The sequence below is a fragment of the Takifugu rubripes genome, chromosome 13, assembly GCF_901000725.2.
Source record: "Takifugu rubripes chromosome 13, fTakRub1.2, whole genome shotgun sequence".
NCBI classification, from domain to species: Eukaryota; Metazoa; Chordata; class Actinopteri; order Tetraodontiformes; family Tetraodontidae; genus Takifugu; species Takifugu rubripes.
Genome location: NC_042297.1, coordinates 16,440,628 through 16,448,011, shown reverse-complemented (window position 1 = coordinate 16,448,011; position 7,384 = coordinate 16,440,628). Strand labels below are relative to the sequence as shown.

At 41.1% G+C, this 7,384-nt stretch overlaps 1 long non-coding RNA gene across 2 annotated transcripts; it reads left to right on the top strand.

Annotated features, from left to right (window-relative positions):
- Positions 1-4,755: 4,755 nt before the first annotated feature.
- Positions 4,756-6,626, top strand: LOC115252023 (uncharacterized). Of its 2 annotated transcripts, none has more exons than XR_003890469.1 (2): positions 4,756-4,796; positions 5,755-6,626. It is a non-coding gene; the product is annotated as an uncharacterized lncRNA (long non-coding RNA). The 2 variants fall into 2 exon arrangements; XR_003890468.1 differs by having other exon boundaries at positions 4,758-4,796; positions 5,730-6,626.
- The last annotated feature ends 758 nt before the right edge of the window (positions 6,627-7,384 follow it).

Here is a 7,384-nt window from a genome sequence, read left to right as displayed (position 1 = left end):
TGTGTGTGTGTGTGTGTGTGTGTGTGTGTGTGTGTGTGGCATGCTTACAGATGGTCATATAGAAAGGAGCTGCTTGACTCCTCCTTTTAAAGCTTCCCTTTCAAAGACATTTCCTTTATCTGCTTTCCCAGCCTACAAATCTCATTTAGTTGTGTGTGCAGTTCCTGTCTGAATTATCTTTTTATTTTCTTTTTTGTTTCTAGAATCATATTAACCTTGTAATATGATTTTTTTATCCCTTGAGGAACTTTCTCCTAAATTGATAGTTTACAGTCCAGTGATCTCTTACACAAGTATCTCTTGCAAGTATTTAAAAATCCATTAAATATCTTTAAACAGTTTGCACAATGTGTAATACAAGTACAAATTTAGGAAATAAATAAGGTAATAGTGGACGTTATTGGAGAAAACAAAAAAACATTGACTAATATAACAACATGTGATTGGTTAAAACCTAAAAAACGCCATAAAATATCTTTATGTGATTGGTGGAAATTCAAGCCTCCATTCACTCTTCCGGTTTGAAAGATGCAGCTGTCAGATGCCAGGGTCAGTGGGGCCCCTGTTAGGACTGCCAAGGGAGCTTCCGTTAAAATATCACAAGGCCCTATCGCTCAATCAGCACTCGAGGAAAGGACGTGATGTCATTTTCTGGTCAGTTGACGCACCTTTTGTGAGTGAACAATGGCGACAAAATCAAGCACACGTGCCCCATTATTGGGGTGAAACTAAGCTATAGGGGCCTTGCCCCCGGGTCCTGCTGCAGTCTCCCATCTGTCTTGTGTTGCTTTTGACTGGTTGGAAACTCCAACGGTGTCTTATGTAAAACAGTTGACAGTGTTTTGGTTTAAAAACACATGTGGAAGCCCAGATTTACGGTAATTTATGTTTTTTCTGTTTCTCGCTTGGTACTACGGAAAAAGATATCCCAGGGAAAAAAAGACATCTGAAAACATCTGTTCATATCTTACTTATTTGATTTCCCTCATCTTTCTGAGCCCTTCTGTGCAGTTACGGCTATGCATTGCAGTCTGTTGTGTTGTCTCTTAATGGCTCTTTTGTTTTATGTTTCATTTCCCCCAAAATGCTTCGCCGCATCTGTTCTGTCCTTAAATGCTGTTATAAATAAATTTCATTTGGGGACAACAGTATTCATAGACACTTAAAATGCCATTTGCATTAAGTCAGAAGAGGTTGTGGAGGTTTCTTGCCCTTCCAGCAGCCCTTAAAACAAGACAGCACGCCACGCTTTAATTTTATGCACCTACATGGAAAAGGTTAAGGCAGAAGATGTGAACTGACCACATAAAAGGAGGTGCAGGGATTGAAGGCGGGTGCAAATGGCTTGTAAAGGAAGCATGTTGAAGTGCTTTATATTGTGCAACCTGTATGAGATTTTCAGTGCAGTACACCATCAGCTGAAGTGGTTGACTTTAAGATCAGCTCTGTGGTAAAGGGCTCTGCATGTGTTTATAGACCATTAAACCCATTATCCCTGCTCTCTGGAGCAGGCCAAGTGTTTTTTTTTTTTATGTTGTGGGTGGCTGCATAATATAGGAAATTACAAATCTGGCCTTTCTAAGAGACTGAGCTAAAAACTATTGCATATCTATTAGTGATTGTGCAACTCTTTGAGCTACACACATTGAGGCTCCATCCACCCCATTGCTTTAAACTAGTTATGGTGCTGCAAATTGAGGGAATTGTACATATTGTGGGCAGTGATTGAGGTTTTAGATGGCACTGCCATGATTGTGCCTCTGACTGTCAACACTCCAGCAAGTTTGTGTGCTTCCAGCAGAGACACAGACCGTCTGATAGCTTCTGCTCATGGCTGGTTAGTTCTGACTAGCAGCTGGTTGTTCCAGCTACATTGTTTGTCGGCGATACTATCAATAAGCTGGCATCACACACTACATTTCCTGCTTTCTAATCTGCTGCAGGGAAAAGAGAGAGAGAGCGCGAGAGAGATGCAGCAGATACTGGAGACTTTAAATGTGGATGTGCAGAAAGCTTTCCAATAAATGCTCCAAACCCCGCCTGTATCCGCTGAACAGAAAGGTCAAACGCTTATTCTCTTACCTGGAAACTAATCTCGCCATCCAAATTGTTTCAATATGATTTGATGAGAGTTGAATTGTCTGCAACAGATGTCTGCCATCACTCCATCTAGGGATCTGCAATGAAAGGGAAAGACAGGAAGAAAACATGAGCAGCAGCCCATAAATAAAGCTGTTGTTCCTGTCGCTGAAAATACCTTCACTGCTTTTTCCAGGCAAGCTCACAGGAAGTTTAAGTCTAAATAGGGAATATGAGACCCTTCCTGTCCATCCTGATATTTGTGGGATGTGGACACCTTCATTTAAAATACAGCGATTGGAGATCAGGAAAATGTTTCAGAACAGAAAATATCGTTTTTATAGACCCTCCCGTGTGTGATAGAATGGAGGAATTGCTGTGTGTGTTTTGTGTCCCCAGTGGTGTGTTTATGGGGGTTCTGTGTTTTATACTTCCCAATCACAGCAGAGTCTGATGTTTGCACTTTTAACTTAATTTGATTATATTTTTCCATTCTTTGAGTTTTATCTCTTGAGTTCTCTCAGCTGTCAGACGGTGTGTAGAAAAAATGCATCACATGCCTTTGTGATTCATGTTTTTTCACCCTATGCCGAGATTACCTTTCTCGTCCCAAAATGCAGAAGCAATAATGAGCAGAAGCATCAATCCTACTTTCTGACACTTTATGCTTGAAGAAGAATTTTCATGTCAGGCAATAACCGCTAGTGAGCCTCAGCGGCACACGTTCTGGGCTCACGCCTCCACCGAAGCCTAATGGGATAGATCAACTCTTGCATAACTGGGGGCAATCACTCACTCCATCTCCTCTCTGACAGGACTCAGTTATGGCTTGTGGGTAATATCATTTCTGTTATCTTAAGATATCAAATTTCTGCCCTTATTGGCAAAGACCTTAGCAAATGGAGGGTAACTTCCTCGCCTTTGCAAGACAGAAGATGAGAAATTAAAGGATATTTATTCGTCTCACAAATTCCATTTACGATGGCATTCCAAAGACTTTGGTGACATTTTTAGGTCAGAAAAATATTCTTAAAACTTTTTTGCACTGTATAATTTTGCTTAAGAGGCATCTACTCAGTAAGAATTATTTCAAACTACACTATATTTCCAAAGGTATCTGGCTACCTACCTTGACTCACATGTGAACTTAAGTGCCATCCCATTCCTAACCCATAGAGTTCAATATGATGTCGGCCCACCTTTTGCAGCTATTACAGCTTCAACTCTTCTGGGAAGGCTGTCCACAAGGTTGCAGAGTGTGTTTATAGGAATTTTCGACCATTCTTCCAAAAGCGCATTGGTGAGGTCACACACTGATGTTGGTCGAGAAGGCCTGGCTCTCAGTTTCCGCTCTACTTCATCCCAAAGGTTTTCTATCGGGTTCAGGTCAGGACTCTGTGCAGGCCAGTCAAGTTCATCCACGCCAGACTGTCATCCATGTCTTTATGGACCTTGCTTTGTGCACTAGTGCACAGTCATGTTGGAAGAGGAAGGGGCCCGCTCCAAACTGTTCCCACAAGGTTGGGAGCATGGAATTGTCCAAACTGTTTTGGTATCCTGGAGCATTCAAAGTTCCTTTCACTGGAACCAAGGGACCAAGCCCAGCTCCAGAAAAACAACCCCACACCATAATTCCTCCTACACCAAATTTCACACTCGGCCCAATGCAGTCCGAAATGTACCGTTCTCCTGGCACCCTCCAAACCCAGACTCGTCCATCAGATCACCAGATGGAAAAGCGTGATTCATCACTCCAGAGAACGCGTCTCCAGTGCTCTAGAGTCCAGTGGCGACGTACTTTACACCACTGCATCCGACGCTTTGCATTGGACTTGGTGATGTATGGCTTAGATGCAGCTGCTCGGCCATGGAAACCCATTCCATGAAGCGCTCTGCGTACTGTACGTGGGCTAATTTGAAGTTCCCATGAAGTTTGGAGCTCTGTAGCAACCGACTGTGCAGAAAGTCGGCAACCTCTTTGCACTATGCACTTCAGCATCCACTGACCCCTCTGTCAGTTTACGTGGCCTACCGCTTCGTGGCTGAGTTGCTGTTGTTCCCAAACTCTTCCATTTTCTTATAATAAAGCTGGCAGTTGACTTTGGAATATTTAGGAGCAAGGTAATTTCACAGCTGCATTTGTTGCACAGGTGGCATCCTATGACAGCTCCACGCTGGAAATCACTGAGCTCCTGAAAGCGGCCCATTCTTTCACAAATGTTTGTAGAAACAGTCTCCATGCCTAAGTGCTTGATTATATACACCTGTGGCCGGGCCAAGTGATTAGGACACCTGATTCTGATCATTTGGATAGGTGGTCAAATACTTTTGGCAATATAGGGTATTTCATGCCGTATAATCTTATAACACTATAAATCTTGCTTCCCTCCCTCAGTAGCATGCTCACTTGAAACCAGATGTGTGTCATGAGTTGGCAATATTTACACCAAATGACAGATCACCGCTATCATGCCCACTGAGGTGTTAATTCAGTTCCCTAAACAAAGTCAAGTTAAATTATTGATGAAATAACAGTTCAAATTCAAGGATTATTTTCTGTTTGGTGGTGCATGTAGGGGCAGTGGTGAGTTTGACAAGTCAGTGACTGCACCGCTTAGCAGGTAGAAGAAGAGCTTAATTAAGAGATTAGAGGAAGGTGTGACGGACAAGGAATTTAAAACAGGTGTGAGAGAGATGCCGGTGCCTGACGTACAGAGGTGAGACTGACAGCTCCCATCAGTGCAAAGGAAGTATGAAGATGGCAGTAGTAACATTGTTTAATTAAACCTACTATTGTTTGTTCTTGACTGGGTTGAGTTTATCTAAAGGTGGTAAAAGCAATACAATTGTATTTTATTGTCTGTGCAGTTTGCTTTGAATCAAGCAACAATAGGCTTAATTCATTCACATGACATGTTAAGGATTTTGTTAATTACATTTTATCCATTTGTCTGTTCATAGAGGTGTGATTTTTCTGATGTTTGGCTTCAATTTGGAGAAAGCTTTTGTTAAAAGTTGGCATTTGAAAATAATTCTTTCAATGACTTTTCTCATCAAGTTTTTCATTCCTTGTTTACAAGAAAAAAATGATTGTCTTCCCTAAAGGTTATCAACCTGCAGTAACCTGATAATAAATTACTGAATTATTTTTGGTCACAAATTCCTAGGAGAAAATAAGCTGAGTTGTCACATTTCAAGCCGTTTGAGGCTGTCGGGGCTAGCAAGGCCTTCTCTACTGGCCTAGAAAAACAATTCAGACTGTTATTTATATTTTGTCCGTGAAAACTTATTTAATTCCAAATGGTCTGTCTGCTTCATTTCAAAGGTTTTCTGACGGTTATGCTGCTTCCAGACATGCATTTTAATATTAAAACGTTTAACTAATCACATTTCAGCCATTATTTGTTGCTAGGCAGGGTCAAAGTCAAAGGAGTCTGCCTGGTGGCTTTCACACTCCGTTCTGAAGGCCCTCTAACACAATAAATGTCAATGAAACTGTTGCTTTAAACAATCAGATTTTGATTTGATGTCACCAAGGCATTCTAGCAGGTGTACGGCGGTCACCGTTTTCAGACCTGTTGATTGGATAGTTGGAGAGCGAAACAGCCAAAGCTGCGGCAATCGACTTATTTTTTTTATTTGTGTAATAGCTATTTTGTCGCCCCACAATGACAGCCGTACTGTAAAGGCCATTTTCAAGACTGGATTTCAAGAAAAGCTGGACATTGTAAAGAAAGGTCGGACAACGTCTGGCTAGCATCTTGATGGAACCAAAACGCACGGATTATCTGTACGACAGAGTTATCGAACTGTCTTTGAGGAAAGAGAGGATGGATTTTGTCCACAAACGATATGATTTTCCTGGAGTAAAATTTATTTCTTTAAATAAGTTTATGAGGTTAATATTGATGTTTGTATGTGTGTCGCGGCTGTAACTACAGTAGAAGAACTTGTTCGCCCCTGGTTTGTTCATTCAGTAAAGGCATTTATTGTGGCTACATGAATTGTCTGATGCTCTTCATACAGTATTTCTGCACAAGAAGATGGTTTTTATAATCATAAAATAGAGGGTTGGATTGATTCAGACAAAGCACTGGCAAAGGCCTAGGTGTGAAATGCACAGTCTGTCACTGATAATATGCAATCTAAACAAACTACTGTATAAGTAATCATCTTAAACAGGTTTTGGAGGCTATGGTGGCAACCTGGGGTTAAAGTTTTGTCTAAAAAAATTGTTACATATGGTGTTACAACACAGGAAATGTACTAAAAAAATCAATAAAAACAGATTTACTGTCCAAAAGGGGCAATTTTTCACTGCTCAATCAGTCTTCTGTTAACTGGCCCCTTATTCCTACTTCAGAGTAATGGTGCAGCTGGATTTTATCCCACTGGTCACTGAATTAGAGGCAGGTATTATTTCATTCATAGGGATGCTGACTGTGTTTGATTACACATTTTTGTTATTTTATGTTGCAGCAGAAATTCAGCCATTTCAGTTTCAAAATTGTTACTGCATCCATCACTTTAACCTCTCCTGTGCTGATGAGTTACAAGAGGAGAAGATGAAGTCTTAAAAACTTCCCAGCTTTCTATCCTCCACCCTGCAACTTTATCATCCCCGGGACACCCCTGAGGTGTCCCCCTCACAAGAATCAAACTATGAGTTGACTGGTCCAGTGGTATCCCACAAATCATATCCCAGCAATCTGTTCGGCTTTGTCTTTGGGGTACAAAAAAATGAAAAGGAAGAACAGCAAAGCTGAAAGGTGTGGGTGCTGATGCAGAAATTACATATTTCCATATGTTTTATGAGGGTTGTGTGACTCTTCGGTGATCCCAGAAAGTGAAATTGGCAATTTTTTTTTTTCTTGCTTTGATGGAAGGTTGATGGAAAAACTATGGAGGAACTAAATGCTACTATTTTCTTTCCTTCACAAAGGGCCATTAAAATGTTTAACCATGTTTATCTTTTCTGACTGGTCACAATCCAGGACGACTGCATTGATATTCTTTTAATTTAATTTCCAGGTTAAGAACCTATACTTACATTAATTCAGAGTACAGGTGGACATCATGTCTTAAAATATGTCGGCAGTACTTTGCATGATTTCGTCTTGTGGGACTGTAAATAGATATAGTCATACTGTGTGAGGAAGTCTCGAGTGGCTGAGGTGGGATGGAGTTGAAGGTGGAGATAAGGCCTGCATCAGGGATCAGCCCTGAGCCACTTCCTGTTTCCTGTGGTGATGGACAAGCCTTTGGTTCAAAAGGATACTACTTGTAATATGTTTGCAGATGGTTT